We start from the raw sequence: 18,294 nt of genomic DNA, 5'->3' as shown, positions 1-18,294 counted from the left end.
TAACATCTCGCTCCTCAGAGCCTATTGAATAAAATACTTGAGTTGTAGAGTCATGTTGTGATGCCATGTTGTATTTGCACATATCGAGCATATTGTGTGTATGTTATTGAAATGCTTGGTATGTGTGGGATCTGACTATCTAGTTGTTTATCCTCGGTAGCCTTTCTTACCGGGAAATGTCTCCTAGTGCTTCCACTGAGCCATGGTAGCTTGCTACTGCTCCGGAACACTTAGGCTGGCCGACATGTGTCCTTCTTCATTCCTATGTCTGTCCCTTCGGGGAAATGTCACGCGGTGTCTACCGGAGTCCTGTTAGCCTGCTACAGCCCGGTTTACCGGAGTCCTGCTAGCCCAGTTGCTACAGCCTGGATTCACTCACTGATGATCGACACGTTCGTTGTTGGGTCATGTATGCATGTCCCTGTAAGTTAGTGCCACTTTGGGTTCACGACTAGCCATGTCAGCCCGGGTTCTTTATTATATGGATGCTAGCGACACTATCATATACGTGTGCCAAAAGGCGCAAACGGTCCAGGGCCTGGTAAGGCGACACCCGTGGGAATATCGTGCGTGAGGCCACAAAGTGATATGAGGTGTTACATGCTAGATCGGTGTGGCATAGGATTGGGGTCCTGATAGCTTTGGTATTAGAGCTTGACTGCCTGTAGGATTACCAAGCCAAACTGGTCGAAGTTGAGTCTAGAAATTCTTTAGTTATATAAGCGAATTGATTGTGGGATGGAACGTAAGGCTCTTTTTACTCCTTATACCTTATGCCTTCTGATCTGAGTCATCATATCTTTCCTACGGGGTTAAGAAACTAGGCTTTCTCTTCTTTCTATCAGGATCACGTGTTGCTAATCCGTAGATTCTTAGGATTGTTGGTTCCAAGCCTCAGTTCAGTTTCTACTACTTTGATATGTTGTCAATTGAACTAGAACCTTGATATGATGTTGTTGAGTGACTATGCAAATCCTTGTGTGAATGTCTCAAATCCTTTTTTTGAGCATTTACAGCCGTTATGCTGTCCGAGTCATCCCAGGTTTCTAAACAGTCTGATGCATTTGCAAATCCCTTCCTCCTGTTTCTGTTGTCTCCTTGGCCAGGTTAACCACACTAAATTGCTGAGTTAAGGTACTATGTTGCCTCGACATATATGTTGGAGCTATTATTATGACCCTAGGTGTCTAGAGTATCATCTAGTAGTCTAGCCATGTTTTGTGATCCCAGTGTGATGACTCTGGCCATCATTCCCGAATGCATCCCGTGATGCCACTTAGTTAGTAGGCATTCCACTTCTGGGTTTTGAACCCGAGATTCACCCTTCCTACTTCATATTGATAGTAATTGCTAGCTCCCTTAGGTTATTAGTAACCTTTGCGCTAGTCCTCGAGGTCCGTGGTATTTCCTTCTTCCAAATACTATGAACCGTTTATGGCAGAAGTTCTTTGAACCAAAAGATCACAACCAGAGCTCTTGATGAGTTCTCGATTCTATGTTGTGACTCTGCCAGTTCTACCTTTCCGCATGGGTTGTCCGGAAGAAATATGTTGAACTCGTTCGACATACTAATCCATGCATCCACAACTCAGGAAATCATATGTTCTTTTGGGTTGTCCCTCTTTAGTCGTCTTCTGACCCTCGTCTATCAATTGATAGTCAAGAGTATGCGTGCATTCGTTCATCGATGCCTATTACTCTTGTGGTCCGTCAAGCCATTCTATTCCGGAATGACTAGGAGAAATGAACTCCAGTACCTCATCCATATCTAGGATTGGGTCAAAGCAGTTGTACTCCGCAGACCAAAATACTAATCCAGTTTTTGTTCTGTTCCACCTTGGGGTGTTACCATCTTTATATCAAGAATATCATGGGAATTGCACACCCTCCTATGAACTCTTGATACAGTGATACTTCTCGCCCTCATTAGTCATTTCTCGGCTCTCGTGTTGTTGCAACCGGAATGTCGACATGTGAACTATGATATGTGAAATCAATACTGCTAGCAACCCCGTTGCTTGGCAGTTAATGGACAATAATATCATTCTTGCGTGTTGGATCTCGAATCGTCATTCTAAGACTGATTGTGCTACCTAGTTCTTATTTCCGATGCACTCTTCGATCAATGAGTTAGGATTGTGCCAATCCCTCGCTCTTTTGAGTATGTCGTCTTGCCCTGAAAAGCAATATTGTTCTTGAGCTTAGTAACTTATTGGTGGTTCGTGATTTTCTGAACATCTTCTCGGAAGTATCACCAGGTCGTCACCTGACCGCTATGTTGAGCTCGTGATCAAGTTGGTTTTTGAAACCACCCTTTCTCCAAGAATCTGTGTTGGATACCTCTGAGCTGGCTGGTTAAGCTGAACAACAACTTGGAGAGTTGAAGGATAAAAGCTTAATACACTTAGTTCATTTTAAGGGATGTCTTGTATGTGTGTTGAAGAAAGATGATATCTTCATTGATTGGTCCCTGTGATTAGTTGATGGACCTATCATCTTATCCAATCTTTGATTTGAGTGTGGGCTAATCTCAAATCAAATCAGAACCAATGATGTTTGTAATGTTGTCTTACTCGTGGTTTTTCCTCGAGCATACTCCATTATATCTTTTGGTCTGACCAATGCTATCACCGTCTTCACATAATTGTGGAATTCCATTTATATGGAAACCTGGATGAATTCTTGTTGAGACCATCGACAACATCCTTATCTTCTTCGTGATTTTGTTGGACATTAAGCTAGTATTGGAAACTTCTATAAGCATTATCTTCATGTTCCGTTCATGAACCATAGGCTTGGATGAAAGGAGCGACTTTCTCCAATTCACGTGCATTTGATGTAAGTTGCCGCCGTGGATCCGAGAAAGATTGTTTTTGCTTCCTCTGGAATCGTCCCCAAGTTGGTCATGCACATGTGCGAAGTATTCTATGGTTTGGTAGGTTGGACGACTCCATTCTATATGTGTTCTTAGCACACCAAGCCACTGATTGATTTGTTCAAGGAGGAGAAGTCTATGCCTGGGATCTAATCCATGGACTTGCGTAAAGACTTCGAAACCCTCGATGAGGATTCCCCACCTGAACTCGGTAGTGTCTTTTAGTATAAGACTACTTTGTGGTCATGCTTGTTTGGGACAGCATGTGCACATGTGGTAGCAGAACCAGCTCATGTTTTGGAGCTTGCTATCGTAGTTCATTTCCCGAGAATCTCGCAACGTCATCTTGTCGATTTGTGTTGCAAAGTTTCATTTTTCTTCCTAGACTCGATAAGTCTGGATTATTCTGACACCAACCAGATCTGAATCTCAGGCAGATATGATGGTTGGAACGTTTCCCAAGAACTATAATAATGGTCTCTGTGTAACCCGGTAAAGTGGATGTCGTGGCCAACACACCCAGCCGGAAGACCTCTTGTTGTAGTATCTTGATTGAGGAAGACCTCCCCATAAGGATTTCGTAGGGTTTTACTCCAATAAGTTACTCCTTATGGATTCTTGTGCTCCCAAAGTCTGACCTTTTACTTGATGTTCTAGTTATCAAAGCATATCTATAATTCGGTTGTGCTAACACATCAAGGAGAACATTAGAAGTGGAGTGCTAAATGTCTCTCGGTCGATCATACGGATTTCGATCCCTTGGCCTCGCTAAGGTGAAATTTGAGAAGGTGTTATCTTCCTTTGCATCTGTATCGTCCATCACTATCCATCATGGTGGTATGTTGTGTTGCCAGGATCCTTGACACGGATATTGGTAAACCTTGATGAATATGGAAGTGCTCAAGTTCTTGAGAGCACGCACAAGCGCTAGGTGTTATCATCGCCACTAACTGGGATTGCTCTCAGCTTCCTCGGTTATGCTATAACTTTTCAAACAGTGGACTCACTCTCTACTGTTGAGTTTCTCCCCAGTTACTAAAATCATCCCTTGTATTGTTTTCAACAAGGTAATCCACATCATCCATTCTAATCCGGGTATGCCATTCTACCGAACCCCTCCAACGATCGCTCGAGAATTGCCTTAGGCTGGTATAAAGAGTTTCAATGATCTCTGAATCAAAGGTAATTTTTTTGCCACTTAAGGGGATATATCTACGAGTCACCATGCCTAAGGTGTCTCGTTGTAGTATCATGGCAACTCAACTCCTCGCTACATTGACAACCGTTCACCACCCTCCTAGGTGTGGAATTGTTGTCTACCTAGTGAACCCTCGTCATCTGTTCCACTCCATCCCTCTAGATGTGTGCTTTGTGTCTCAGTTCGAGAGATGTTGCTATGTCTCATTCCGTGAGTTAATCCTGAGTTGTTCGATCTTCGAGAAGATCGATCCTTCTAGAGTCTCCTTCTTCTCTCCTTGTCATGTTAGCTGGAGCTCTCAGAACAAAACGACAAGACAAGATGGTGATTGAATCAACGTTCAGTTGAAGTGCAACCTAGATCATGAAGATTATGTTAGTTTGCCTTCCCCCTTCATCCTACCCTACGCTTGAATCTCGGGACGAGATTCTTGTTTAGTGGGGGCGAGTTGTCACATCCCTAGCTTCTGGTGCTACCTAGTGTTTGCATCTTGCTTGCATCATGTTTAACTTTCATGGAAATTTGAAATGGGGAATCTCAAACCCTAGCACCAAATGAATTCGGCTAGGGTCAAAATAAAATCTTTTTCATTGAACTCAAAATGCCCTTTAAAAATGTTCAACATTTCTGGTTTGAGGTGGAAGCATCTACCAAAGATGGTTTACATTTTTTCAGGACATATTTGGGCTTTGAATTAATTCAAACATATTTGAATTGGAGCTATTTAAATGCTATATATATTTTAGGTGCTCCAAAAATGTTGGAAATTGTTATGGGTCACTGGATTAATTCAGACAACGCCCCTAATTATTTCCAGGATTTTATAAAATGGTTTAGTATTTTACTAAATCAAAACAAAATAGAATAAATAGAAAATAGAAACCAATTAAATTAGAAAACAGAGAGAGAGAGAGAGTTACCTAGACCGGCCTACCTGTTCTGGCACTGTAGCGGCCCAGCCCACCGTGGGCAGAGCCGTCTTCTTCCTCCTGCCAGTAGGCAGAGGGGAAGCGTGACGCGCGCGCGTGCGTTCCCGGCCACCTCCTGCTTGCCGACGATCCCCTGGACGCGTGGACGACTTTCCCGTGTCGTCCCGATCCCGCTGACCCCCTCGCTCACTCTCCCTCTTCTCTGGCTCTTTCACTCACGCACACTCGAGCACGGCCGTTGCCGCCGCTCACTGCCACCGTGCTCTCTGGCCGTCCCTCGACCAACCGCCAAGCCCATCGGCTCTGCCTCATCGCCTGCTACCTCTCAATCGAGCTACGCGCCCGCGGGACGCCTGAAGCAGCGCCGCCGTCTTCATTTCCATCGCCGGCCGCCGGAGATCCCCCTCGATGCTCCGCTCGCTCCGGTGCCTCCCCGAGCTCGCCGATGCCATCGCTGCACCCGCCGTGAGCTCCTCTGTCCTTTCCCCCTCTCCCCTGACTCATTTTCTTCCCCTAACACCGATACCCGTCGGAGCCAAGAGCTCTTTGCCGCCGGCCATGTCGCCGCCGTAGCCACCATTGCCTAGAGCTGCAACCGAGCAGGCAGCCATGCTCAGTGCACCCCCAGGAGGCCATAGCACCCATCCGCACCCTCTGCTGTGCTCCCTAACGCCGACCCCGAGCTCGCCCGAACTCCGGTCGCCACTGTGAGCTCGACTCCGGCGAGTACAGCGCACCCCGCCCGCTCCTTCCTGCTCCGTTGGATGCGGAAGAGCACGGGCTCCCTTCTGGTGGTCTCCTCGCACCTAAACGCAGCCCCTAGCGCCACCCAGTAGCAGCTCCGCCACGCGGAATGGTCGCTGTCGGCCAAACTCCGGCGAGCCGACGTGGCTCCGTCATTAGGAGCTAACCCAGCTAACTAAACAACCTACAGCCACTAACAGTGGGCCCCACCCCTGGTCTAACCCCAGTCAGCGCTGGGTTTGACCGGGATTAATTCTGTGTCACTGACCAGTGGACCCCACTGGTCAGGTTTGACCTGGGTCAACCCTGTTGACTGCTGACATCACAGTGACGTCACCCTGACGCAATAAAGCATTTTCTGGGTTTAAGTTTATTCAGGAAATTCCAGAAAATGATTTAAACTTCAAAAATTCATAGAAATTCAACCGTAACTCCAAATGAAATAAATTATATATGAAAAATGATCAGAAAAATCCAACCTTTCCATCTGTACCATTTTCATGCATGATAGAACAACTTAGGGTTGTTGTTTAGGACAAATCTTATAGTGTCATTTAAACCTTCACATATGGAGTTTGAATTTGAACCTAGGGTTCAAACCAACTTCATTTAACCTGCTGCTAGTTGCATTAGATCAAACCCTAGCATATTGCCATGTCACATTCATGCATCATATTGTTGCATTGCATTGATTGTGTTCCTTCTCTGTTTGCCGGTGTTGTGCCCTCTCGATAGACGTGTTCCGATGATGAGTTCGATGACACCGATGAAGAGCTATATCATCTTCAGAAGTGCCAGGCAAGCAAAAACCCCTTGTTCAGTCTGATACAATCCCACTCTCTCGCTCCTACTCTCTTTTACTGCATTAGGACAACAACGATTCATCTGTTACTTGCTACGGTAGCTGAACCCCTTTATCCTCTGCGTGACCTGTCATTGCCACAGTAAATAGATGAAACCCACTAGCATGAGTAGGAGTTGTTTGAGCCCTGATGTGCCTACTCATTCATGCTTATTGTCATGCCTGCTACTGCTTAGAGTTGAGTCCGGTCTGATTCATCGGGGATGAATTGGAGGTGTGTGAACATGTTCTACTGTTTGTGAGCTAAGTGTGTGAACACGATTTGGTAAAGGTAGCGGTGAGAGGCCATGTAGGAGTACATGGTGGGTTGTCTCATTGAAGCTGTCCTTAGGAACTGAGTTCTGTGTTTGTGATCCATGAACAGTTACTACCACATATTGGGTTCCGGTAACTCGACCCCTCTCGACTTATTAATCAACATGATCTATGTCCACGAGTTGCAACTAGTTTCTGATGTTTGTAGGTAGTGTTAGTAGTCTACCAAGTGGCACCCGTACAGGTGGGCTTGGGACAGACTAGGCATAGTGGCCCGGTGTACCAAGTGGCACCCGGATGGTGGACTTGGGAACCCTGCACACATCGTTTGGGGCCGTGAGCGACACCCCGGACGGATCTCCTTGCGGATGGAACCCGAATAGGCGATAAACCTGGATGAGAGACTTGTGTGGTTAGTCAGGTCGTGGCCGACACCCTCGCTGGGCTTCCGCTTGAAGGTTGCCGAGTACATGGCATGTAAATGACGGTAAGTGGTGAGAGCGTGTGTGAAGAAGTACACCCCTGCAGTGTTAACATTATCTATTCGAATAGCCGTGTCCGCGGTAAAGGACTTCTGGGTTGCCTGTATAGTTCATAGACAAGTGAAAGTGGATACTCTAAAATGCGCAAGATAAGCGTGAGTGCTATGGATGGCATTCTCATAGGGAGACGGGAGCGGATCCATAGTGGTGTATTGATATGGTGAATATGTGGACTCGTGTGCGCCACCTCAAAAGAGTTACTTGCAGTTGTAGTTCAGGTTAGCCACTGAGTCAAAGCTGGCTTGCTGCAGTTAAACCCCACCACCCCCTTTGTTGATACTGATGCATATGTAGTTAGTTCTGATGTAAGTCTTGCTGGGTACATTTGTACTCACGTTGCTTAATTTATGTTTTTGCAGAGAGACTTCAGTCTCGCTAGTAGTTCCACGTGGACTTCGACGTTTAGCTTGTTACCTCGGCTACGATCTTGTGCCCTCGGAAGGATCTGATAGACAGTCAGGCTTCTCAGCCTTTTTCTTTTGTAGATGTCTGTACTCAGACATGTTAAGCTTTCGCTTGTGCTTGACTTGTTTGCTCTGAATGTTGGGCCATGAGACCCATGTTTGTAATATCTCGCTCCTCGGAGCATATTGAATAAAATACTTGAGTTGTAGAGTCATGTTGTGATGCCATGTTGTATTTGCACATATCGAGCATATTGTGTGTATGTTATTGAAATGCTTGGTATGTGTGGGATCTGACTATCTAGTTGTTTATCCTCAGTAGCCTTTCTTACCGGGAAATGTCTCCTAGTGCTTCCACTCAGCCATGGTAGCTTGCTATTGCTCCGGAACACTTAGGCTAGCCGGCATGTGTCCTTCTTCGTTCCTGTGTCTGTCCCTTCGGGGAAATGTCATGCGGTGTCTGCCGGAGTCCTGTTAGCCTGCTACGGCCCGATTTACCGGAGTCCTGCTAGCCCAGTTGCTACAGGCTGGATTCACTCGCTGATGACCGACACGTTCGTTGCTGGCTCATGTATGCCTGTCCCTGTAAGTTAGTGCCACTTTGGGGTCACGACTAGCCATGTCAGCCTGGGTTCTTTGTCATATAGATGCTAGCGACACTATCATATACGTGTGCCAAAAGGCGCAAACGGTCCCGGGCCTGGTAAGGCAACACCCGTGGGAATACCGTGCGTGAGGCCGCAAAGTGATATGAGGTGTTACATGCTAGATTGGTGTGGCATAGGATCGGGGTCCTGACACACTGATGCATAGAGACTTGACCGTTTGAGGCCTGGTCACTACAAGATGGTATCAGAGCACACGTTAACTGTAGGACGCGACCACTAGAATGAGCCATTTCTCTTCTGTACTCATTTCTAATTCTCCTCTCTTTCTACTCTATAGATGGCGGATCCCAGGAACAAGTTCACCCAGCCGGATGACGACACCCCTTTTGGACGCCACTTGAAGGAAGTCACTAAGTGTCTGAACATCGGACTACCAACCTTCACGGGGATGTTCTCTATGTCTGTACCAGAAGAGGAGCGCTGGAAGATCAAAGTCTGGGTACCTGGGAGGACATTTGCACCAACAACGGACCCTATTGATTTCTACCTGGATGCACCAAGATGGAGTATAGCAAAGAGCATGGTCGCACATAGCACCTTTGGACGCATATGTGAGGTGTATCACAAGGAGCTAGAGAATACCATTTACCAGATATGTGGCCGCCGAGATGACAAATGGGAGATGATTCGTACCAGGAGGGATGGTTCAATTGCAGCTTAAATTCAAAAGATGGGAGATCATATTCATCGACCGGAGAATCAACAAATTATCCACATGAAGAAGATCAAGAAACTGGTGAAGGCAAACAATGAGCTAGAGGAGGAGGAGGAACTCAAGTCTACACATGATGGATACAAGGAAGAGATTGCTGTACTACTTGAGAAGAACGAAGACCTAAAGAAGAAGCTAGGAATATTCATGGGAGACCCTGCGCCAAAGGAGGACAACCACCCAGAAGACTACATCATCATCGACGACACCGAATTCGACCCTTATAGTGATGATGATTATGAAGACGAAGCTGGAGCAGATATCATGGAGTCTTCATCTGATGAGAATTTCTAGATGACCACCATTGTAATTAGTAGTATTCCCCTCCAAGTAGTTTGCAACGATTGAGTTTGTAATCATAGGTTAGACCGCTTTGTGTGATCTTGTGTGCTATTGATTGTGTTTGTCTGATGAACATTATGGGTAGTGAATCTCTCTTAGACCTCATTATATTCTATTTTCTCACCCCTTCTAACCCATTTGATGCCTCCAAGACATGATAATGGATTTGCCTTCCCACCAGAGCTCACTCAGTTGATCCAGCAGTAGAATGCCTTGATGCAGATATTAGTTTAGAACCAGAACCAAGGCAACAACAACAACAACCCACCACCACCACCCCATGTTGATCACTTAGCTCGCTTTCTAAGGTTGAATCCGCCGGTGTTCTCTAGTAGCACCGAGCTGATTGTTGCAGATGATTGGCTCCACAAGATTGAAAGAGAGCTAACCACTGCAGGATGCACGTATGCGGAGAGAGTGCGCTTTGCCGCACATCAGCTTGATGGACCCGCAACATCTTGGTGGGAGAATTTCACAACCACTTACCCCATTCACACTGTTACATGGGATCAGTTTCAGCAAGCTTTCCGCACTACCGATGTTTCAACAGGAGCTATGAGCATGAAGAAGCGCGAGTTTCGCAACTTGCGCCAAGGAGGACGTACAGTGGGCCAGTATGGGGCTGATTTTAGCAAGTTAGCACGCTATGCCCCTAATGATGTAGCTACAGATGCTGCTAAGCAGGAGAAGTTTCTGGAAGGACTGAATGATCATCTGAGCATGCAGTTGATGGTGGCAACATTCAACAACTACCACGAGTTGCTAGACAGGGCTCTTTGATTGAAGGCAAGCAGCAACAGATTGATAATCGCAAGAGGAAGTATGGAGATTGGAGGTACACTTAATGAGCTCAGCAGAAGCCCCGCTATTCCCCGTATTCGGGAGGACATAACCACAACCATGGAGGCCATAACCATGGAGGACATACGCACAATGGATCAAGTTCGCATAACCATAGTGGCCCCAAGAATGGCAATGGGAATGGAGGAAGCAGCAGCCAGAACCGTTCCAACCCTTCAACACCAGCCAAGAGGGATCTGAGCCACATTACTTGTTTCAAGTGCCAGAAGACCAGACATTATGCCACTGAATGTCCTGAAGCGAAGAATGGAAATGCAATGGAGGTTCTGCCAAGAAGCCAAACCCCTTCACCAAAGGTCAGTTGAACCACGCCAGTGTGGAGGAGGTTGAAGATCAGCCAGACACAATGATTGGTAAGTTTTTGATTAAGTCATTTACCGCCCTCGTTCTTTTTTATACTGGTGCATCGCATTCATACATATCAAGGGGATTTGTGGACAAGTTTAAATTGCCAACCCTAGCCCTTAGGTCACCCATGTTAGTAAGCTCGCCAGGAGTAGAGTATATGGCCAGCCGATGGTGTGATCGGTTACCATTAACCATTGGTAGCCATGAGTTTCCCTTTGATCTAATAATTTTGGAGTCACAAGGATGGGATATAATACTAGGCATGGATTGGTTATCAACGTATGGAGGAAACATTGATTGTGCTTGTAAGTCGATACTTCTCACCACCGCAGAAGGAAAGAGGATCAAGTATGTATCCCGACATGTGCCGAAGAGGACTCAAGTGAATTCCTTATCAGGAGTTATACAGGAGGAAGTACGAGTGGTGAAGGATTACCCTGACATATTTCCGGAGGGGAGTTACCATGCATGCCACCAGATTGACACGTTGACTTTTTGATTGAGCTATTGCCAAGCACCGGACCAATATCAAAGAGACCGTATCGGATGCCCGCACAAGATCTAGAGGAAATTAAGAAGCAGATTAAGGAGTTATTGGAGAAAGGTTACATTCGACCAAGTTCATCACCTTGGGGAGCCCCAGTGCTTCTAGTGGAGAAGAAGGATGGATCTTTAAGGATGGTTGTTGATTATCGTGTGTTGAATGAGGTGACGATCAAGAACAAATACCCTCTGCCAATGATCAATGATTTGCTCGACCATTTGCAAGGAGCTAAAGTTTTCTCTAAGATCGATCTTCGATCAGGTTATCACCAGCTGAAGATCCGAGAGCAGGATATACCTAAGACAACTTTTACCACAAGGTACGGGCTATATGAGTATAACGTTATGTCATTTAGTCTGACTAACGTGCCTGCCTATTTCATGAACATGATGAGAAAAGTGTTTATGGAGTTTTTGGATAAGTTCGTCATGGTGTTCATTGATGATATATTGGTCTACTTGAAGAATGAAGAGGAGCACAAGGAGCATTTGCTTTTGGTTCTTGAGAAGCTCAGAGAACATGAGTTGTATGGCAAGTTTAGCAAATGTGAGTTTTGGCTAAAGGAAGTTGGATTTATCGGACATGTTATATCCGGAGAAGGAATAGCAGTAGAGCCTACCAAGGTTACTTCTGTGACTAAATGGGTGGCACCCACATCAGTTGGAGAGATCAGAAGTTTTCTTGGACTCGCATGATATTATCGGAGGTTCACTGAGAATTTCTCCAGGATTGCAAAACCCATGATGGAGTTATTGAAGAAGGACACCAAGTTTAAATGGACTGAGGAATGTGAAGCTAGTTTTCAGGAGTTGAAGAAACGTTTGGTTACAGCCCCATTGCTGATTCTCCCAGACCAACATAAGGATTACCAAGTATATTGCGACACTTCACGATGAAGACTTGGAGTTGTACTTATGTAGGAAGGGAGAGTTGTTTCATATGCCTCATGACAGCTTAAACCTCATGAGCTGAATTATGCTACGCATGATTTGGAGTTAGCAGACGTAGTGCATGCGCTAAAGACATGGAGACATTTTCTCATTGGAAACCATTGTGATGTATACACTGATCACAAGTGTTTGAAATACATCTTCACGCAGAAGGAGTTGAACCTCAGGCAAACGAGATGGTTGGAGCTCATCAAGGATTATGATATGAAATTGCACTATCATATCGGAAAGGCCAATGTCGTAGCAGATGTGTTGAGCCGCAAGAGTTATGTTAACACGCTCATAACCGGAGGATTACCTAAGGAGTTAGCAGATGATCTTTGAGAGTTATGCTTGGAGATAGTTCCGATAGGTTATGTTGCAACATTAGAAATTCAGTCCACTCTTTTGGGTAAGATCAGAGAAGCCCAGAAGACTGACAAGGAGATTGCCAAGATAAAGGAAAGGATGAGTAAAGGAAAGGCTAAAGGATTTCGTGAGGATGAGCACGACACTTTATGGTTTGATGATCGCATATATGTGCCTAATGACCCCGAGATCAGGAAGTTGATTCTACAGGAAGCACATGATTCGTCGTATTCGATTCACCCAGGAAACGCTAAGATGTATCTGGATTTGAAGGAAAGTTTCTAGTGGACAGGAATGGAGAAGGATATAGCCGAGTATGTAGCAGTATGTGATGTATGTCGGAGAGTTAAGGTAGATCATCAGAAACCAGCCGGATTGCTACAACCACTGCCGATACCCGAATGGAAGTGGGATAAACTTGGCATGGATTTTGTTAGTGGATTACCCAGGACTCGTTCAGCCTATGACTCTATCTGGGTTGTAGTCGATCATTTGACGAAAGTAGCTCATTTCATCCTTGTGAAGACCACCTATACGAGTGCTAAGTTGGCAAAGATATACATGAACAGGATCGTATGTCTGCACGGAGTTCTGAGGACCATTGTATCATATAGAGGAACCCAGTTTACTTCAAAGTTTTGGAATCAGTTGCATGAAACTTTGGGTACCATGCTAGAGTTCAGTATAGCCTTTCATCCATAGACAGATGGACAAACCGAGAGAGTCAATAAGATTCTGGAGGACATGTTGAGAGCTTGTGCTCTAGATTATGGATCTAGTTGGGACAACAATTTGCCATATGCAGAGTTCTCTTATAACAACAGTTATCAAGCCAGTTTGAAGATGGCCCCTTTCGAAGCCTTGTACGGAAGGAGGTGCATGACACTGTTATCATGGGATGAAGTTGGAGATCGACAGTTGTTCGGACCGGATTTAATCAAAGACTCTGAAGAGAAGGTTAAGTTGATTCGCGATAGACTCAAGGTAGCCCAGCCCAGGCAGAAGAGTTATGCGGATACTAAACACAAGGAGATAGTTTACGAAGTAGGAGATAGAGCATGTCTTCGGGTGTCCCCACTTCGAGGAGTTAAGCGTTTTGTAGTCAAGGGAAAGCTAGCACCACGTTTTGTGGGACCATACAGAGTTTTGGAACACATGGGAGAAGTTGCATACAAGCTGGAATTGCCAGAAGGATTGTCAGGAGTTCATAATGTGTTTCATGTTTCCTAGTTGAAGAAGTGCCATGCAGAGATGGCCGATATTCCTCTAAGAGATACAATGCCACTAGAAGCTATTCAGTTAGACAGTGATTTGACTTATGAAGAGAAGCCAGTCAAGATTCTCAAGATTTCCAGCCGAGTTACTCGTAGCAAGGTTATCAAGTTTTGCAAGGTTTAGTGGAGCCACCATACCGAGGAGGAAGCCACCTGGGAGCGAGAAGAAGATCTCTGTAGAGACCACCCAAACCTTTTTGCTGACCAACCCGAATCTCGATGGCGAGATTCATCTTAAGGGGTTTAGGTTTGTAACATCCCAATTTTCAATTTGCATGTTATACATAGATCATCATATGCATACTATATTTATTCTTGCATTTGGTTGAGATCCTAGAAATATTAAGCAACTCAAGGACCCAAGGAGAGAGTTGGAGGTTTCACAAATTTCATATTTGAATTTATTTCAAATTGGAAGAAAGGATCAATTTGATTTTATTATTTTTATCTCCTATTTCCAATATTAAAAATAAATGAGAGAAGATAATATGACTTCTTCAAGTTAAGAGAAATATTGGAGAAAGAATTTTAAAATCAAATTGTGATTTTACTAGTATTTTATTTGAATTAGAAAAATATGCATTTTTTAAAATTGCATTTTAGGCCAGAAAAATGTTCACTTTGTTCTAAATATTTTATTTAGACGGTGAAAATTGGTTTTTGCATTTTATTAGATTTTTTTTATATTTTTTTATGAATTTTTCTTTCAGGCGATATTATTTAAAAAAAACATTGTCGCCTGACTGGGCCGAAGGCCCAGCCGAGCCAGGCCAGCCCGCGCGGTGCCACCGACATCGCCGAGCTGGAGTCCTCTCCGACTTTGACTCCGCCTATGCCCCCTTCCCCAATCCGCTGCCCCCCTTATAAGTTGCACCCCGGGCCCCCCACTGGAGCCCCGAGTCGCCGCCGCCGTCACCGCCCTTGCCTGTGCTGTCGCCGCTAGTTGCCGCCGCAAGCTCCGTCGCCACCACTCGTCGCCCTGCGCCACCGCTGACGTCTCGCCGGAGCCCCTCCTCACTGCCGGAAACCGCCGTCATCAAGAACCGGTAGAAAACTGCCCCGGTTCGCCGGTTCGTTTACGTTTTTTTTCGGTTTTCGCTTTAGATCGGTTTTTTAGGGTTTCTATATAGCGAACGTTCACTCGAACGTCTCCGCTCGTGAATGTATTCGTTCCTTTGTCTCTGTTAGCGAACGTTCGTTCGTTAGAGTTTTCTTTTTAGTTTATTTTTGGCCAGGGACCTATTCGCGATTATTTTTATCGTAGATTAGCCCCTGATCTTTAAACTAGCATAACTTTTTACTCGTTTATCCAAATTAGATGAAGCCAGCTCCTAAATCTTCATTTCGTTCTGTTCTTTCCAGCTAATCAACTTGAACATGATTTTGGTACTGTAAAATTTGAGTTTAGTCCATATTACTAAACGATCTTGTTTCATTCGTATTTTGAGTTTCGTTGCTCCATTTTAGTTGAATCTTTTTGCAAAGCGTAGCTAATCATTTGTACCTACTGTTAAGATCTAATTCACATGTTAATATTGCTATTAGGTTTGACTCTTGTTAGTTTAAGCCGTTTTGCTTGTTTTGTGTTTGATTTGGATCCTTTCTCGGTTTTTCTTGTGTTTTGTTTGTGTGATTGCTTATGTATGCTACTGTTTGTCTACGCTAGATTCCCTGGAGTGCGAAGCTTGTTACTACGAATCTCTAGAGTTTGCAGATCGTCAGCAAGGCAAGTTACACTTTGATCATACTCTTTTATACCTAGTTTTACTATGCATTAGTTCTGCCCTCAAATATTTGCATGAGTAGGATTGGGAACATGTGGTTTTGGTTGTAGTGCTTGAGGTAGGAACCTAATACCTTTTGATCACCCCGGGAATATACGTTATGCTTATTATTGCTTAGCCATGCTCGTAGATAGGGATTGGATCGTGAGTTACACATGGTAGTTTGAGAGTTATTTAATCATGGATAACAGTAAGGTGGGAACTTTAATATACATCTGGGTGGTGTTGACACCAGATTTTGGCACGGTCAATAACTTAAGATGGCCTCAAATAGAGAAGTGATCTTCATGAAAGAGTTCCGTATTATCGATATGAACATCTTTGAAGTTTGGGTCACCGCAGTCCGATTTCATCTCGAAGACCGAAACTATGCTCAAAGTACTAAGATCTTATATTCAGAGTACAGTTTGGCTGATTAAGCCCCCAAGACGACCTCAAATGGAAAAATTATCTACATGGATTGTCTTCGTCTCGTCGAAACGATCGATTTTGATATAAAAATAGTTCCAATCCGAGTTTGTATGCAAAATTTAGAGCCATCGGAATACAGCTCTGTCAAGAGGCAAAAACTAGCGCGCCCCACCAGACACCCTGTCTGATGGGTAGCGCGAGGATAGCCTGTTTTGCGTGACCAATTTGACCCTAAAGATGACTTCTGATCAAAAAACGTTCAACATAAAAGTTGTTCGTCTTGTCGAAACGGTCAAGATTGCTTTTGGACTCATTTCCATCCGAGATCGTTTACCACCACAAAAGAGACCCACAAGATGCAGCCAGTTTAAACCGAACAGTTTTGGAAAGTTCGGACAAAACCAATCCGAATTTGACTAGGGTTTTGGATGTGAATCCAAGCCTTTTCCTTGCACGGGAAGTCCAACCGCCTCTTATATACCTAAGGGGTGACGGCCGATTGAACAACACACAATCGATCAATCAATTTAGCACTTTTTATCTTTTATCTTTTCTCCTTAACCCTAGTTATTCTTCTTCCTCGTTCTTCGTTCGTTCTTATTCATTGCAGGGCGGCGAACCTCGAGGCCCTAGGGGCGATCAGGTCGACCTAGGGCAGCCCATAGCCGCCGCGCCCCCAGACGGGGTCCCTCCCGGGCGTGTGGGGTTTCGGGTCCTCAAAAGCACCCACCGGATTGCCTGCGTACCGCGCTTCCGGCCGGGTCTCCTTCGACGTGAGCTGCGGTGCATCACCCTCGGCGTTGGAGGTACACGGTGACGTGTTCGTGTGCGAACACACTTTTTGGCGACTCCACTGGGGACGAAGCTTTGAACGGTCTCCGGCCTATTCTTGCTACGAAAGGATCGTCATCTAGGGTTTGCAATCTACAAAGGTAATATGAATACCCAGTTCCCTACTGTAGATGCAAATAATTCATATGGTGTTACTAGATCATTCAATGAGTATACTCTATCGGCCAGCCCTAGTTTTTTCAGTAATGCATCTAATTACGTGCAAGGGCCGATTCAAAGTAATTTGCATGCTTTAAGTTCTTATGATACTAGTAACCTACACCATATGTATCCCAACTCTCATGCATCGGCAACCCCACAAATTGTTATGCCGATGAACAACATGGTGAGTTCAGTTAATAAATTTGAAACACCTCATGTTAGAATCTCAAATGCCATGCAAGAAAGTGTTTCACCCTTTTATTCATCGGCATGTAATGTGCAATATACTAATCCAACCATGCCGATGAACGAGAGAATTGGCCATGCTGCTACTAGTTATTCGGCCAGTTACTCTCAAGCATCATATGCTACACCTCATGTTAGTAATTCTTCGGCACCGTACACAACTGTAGATGCTCATAATTCGGCTTCACACCTTCCTGGTTATAGCCGAATGAATGTAAATTTTACAGGAGCGGTTGTGCTCAATATTATAGAAGATGAGGTAGTGGTGGCTGCATTGAAGAGTTTAGCCCAAAATAAGAGAATTAGTGCTCTTTGCCTTGAACAACATGAAAAGGGGCTATTTCCTGATTATGTCGCAATAAAAGCTAGAGTTTTGCAAGAACATGAATCTTTGCCAATTGATAAAATTGGCGAGCAAAAGTATGGTCTTACAACAATGCATATGCCTTCACCTAGTACTACATCATATTATACACCCCCTACACAATTGCAAAATTTCGGCAACACCCGTGTGTCATTGCCGAAAGAATCTAAAAGCATTAATGGGCAATCATATCCGGAGTGGGCTAAAATTGAGAAAAAGCTTAAAGCTAATTTTGCTGCTCGCCGTCAAAAACAAATAGAAAAAGAATTGGCTTAGGTAAAAGAAGCATTGCCAATTGGTAGTATCAATGAAAAGAAGGATGATTTGGAACATGAAAGTGCTTCGGTTGAAAAAGCCGAATCAAGTAGTATATATTCTGAATCCATCAATTCCAACAAGGCAAGCATTATTGAGAAAGGGCATGGCAAGCATAGGAAAACAACGGTGCTTGATTTTTCTGAAGTTAATGGAACCTACTTCCTGCCCTATGAGTTCCGTGCCGTAGAAATTGACAAGCTTCAAGGACAAGAACAAGTAGCCGAACAAAGTTCGGCCGACAAAAATCTTCAAAGCAATGATGCACGGATTCAAGAAAAAGATGATGACAAGGTGTTGGGGACCATCCAAAGAGATGTTCTTC

This window comes from Triticum aestivum, chromosome 2B (genome assembly GCF_018294505.1).
Source record: "Triticum aestivum cultivar Chinese Spring chromosome 2B, IWGSC CS RefSeq v2.1, whole genome shotgun sequence".
NCBI lineage: Eukaryota > Viridiplantae > Streptophyta > Magnoliopsida > Poales > Poaceae > Triticum > Triticum aestivum.
Note: the sequence above shows the minus strand (reverse complement) of the source record.